Source organism: Gekko japonicus, unplaced genomic scaffold (genome assembly GCF_001447785.1).
Source record: "Gekko japonicus isolate JY-2015 unplaced genomic scaffold, Gekko_japonicus_V1.1 scaffold3173, whole genome shotgun sequence".
Lineage (NCBI taxonomy): Eukaryota > Metazoa > Chordata > Lepidosauria > Squamata > Gekkonidae > Gekko > Gekko japonicus.
The window spans coordinates 4,810-6,016 of NW_015163184.1; the positions used below are offsets into that span (position 1 = coordinate 4,810).

Genomic DNA, 1,207 nt, shown 5'->3' on the forward strand with positions numbered 1-1,207 from the left:
AGAGCAGTTTCTGACAGAGCTCTCTCAGCCCCACCTCCCTCACAGGGTGTCTGTTGTGGGGAGGGGGAGGGAAAAGGAGTTTGTAAGCCGCTCTGAGACTCCTTTGGGTAGTGAAGGAAGGGGTATAAATCCAATCTCTTCTTCTTCTTGTGACTGACCCAAAGCCACACCAGCAGCTGCATGTGGAGGCGTGGAGAATCAAGCCTGGTTCTCTCAGATTAGAGTCCACACTCCTAACCACTGCACCAAACTGGCTGGCTGGGTACTTTCGGATGTCGGGTGATGAATGAGATGCATTCTAGTCCTCAAGGCTTTCTATGGTACCACTCCCCCCCCCCCGACCTCTTATGTAGAGAGCCATTGTGGTGTAGTGGTTAAGAGTGTTGGACTAGTATCGGGGAGACCTGGGTTCGAATCCCCACTTGTGCCATAGCAGCTTGCTGGGGTGACCTTGGGCCAGTCACGATCTCTCAGCCTAACCTACCTCACAGGGTCGTTGTGAGGATAAAAGGGAGGAGAGGAGAATGATGTGAGCGGCTTTGGTCCCCATTGGGAAGGAAGGCGGGGTAGACATGAATTAAATAAATAAATGTATCAGATTTTCTGGGAACCTTTTTTTTCGGGGGGAGACTCCATTTTGAGCATGATGGGATCTTTCTGCTCCTCCTCCTCCCCCAGCCCCTCCCCTACCCACCTACCTTGGTATCCTCTTCTCGATGGTATCTCCTTCCTGTGGTGCAGTGGCCCCATCAGACTAAGGATGTCTAACTTTTTTATCCGTAGGAAAGCGCAACAGTCCAGTAGCGAGAAGAGAGAGAGAAGAGATTGGATTTGTACCCCGCCCTTCACTACCCAAAGGAGTCTCAGAGCAGTTTACAATCTCTTCTCCCTTCCCCTCCCCACAACAGACACCCTGTGAGGTAGGTGGGGTTGAGAGAGCTCTTTCGAGGACTGCCCTTGAGAGAACAGCTCTGAGAGAACGTGTGACTGACCCAAGGTCACACCAGCAGCTGCACATGGAGGAGTGGGGAATCAAACCCGGTTCTCCCAGATTAGAGTCCGTGCTCCTAACCCCAACACCAAAGTGGCTGTCTAACAAAACATGTGGCAGCGTATGAACATAAGAACATAAGAGACGCCAATGTTGGATCAGGCCAAAGGCCCATCCAGTCCAACACTCTGTATCACACAGTGGCCAGAAATACCA

At 51.7% G+C, this 1,207-nt stretch overlaps 1 protein-coding gene across 2 annotated transcripts in view; it reads left to right on the forward strand.

The window, feature by feature from the left end:
- The window catches only part of MOB3A (MOB kinase activator 3A), a 14,099-nt gene that overhangs the window by 3,070 nt on the left and 9,822 nt on the right, over positions 1 to 1,207 (forward strand). The window contains exon 1 of one of the 2 annotated variants that reach the window (XM_015407110.1): positions 909 to 920. The exons of the other annotated variant lie outside the window; for it this stretch is intronic. The gene's annotated coding sequence lies outside the window, so the exon portion shown is untranslated. Of the gene's footprint in view, positions 1 to 908; positions 921 to 1,207 lie in introns of those variants that run through there. 2 annotated transcript variants of the gene reach the window in all.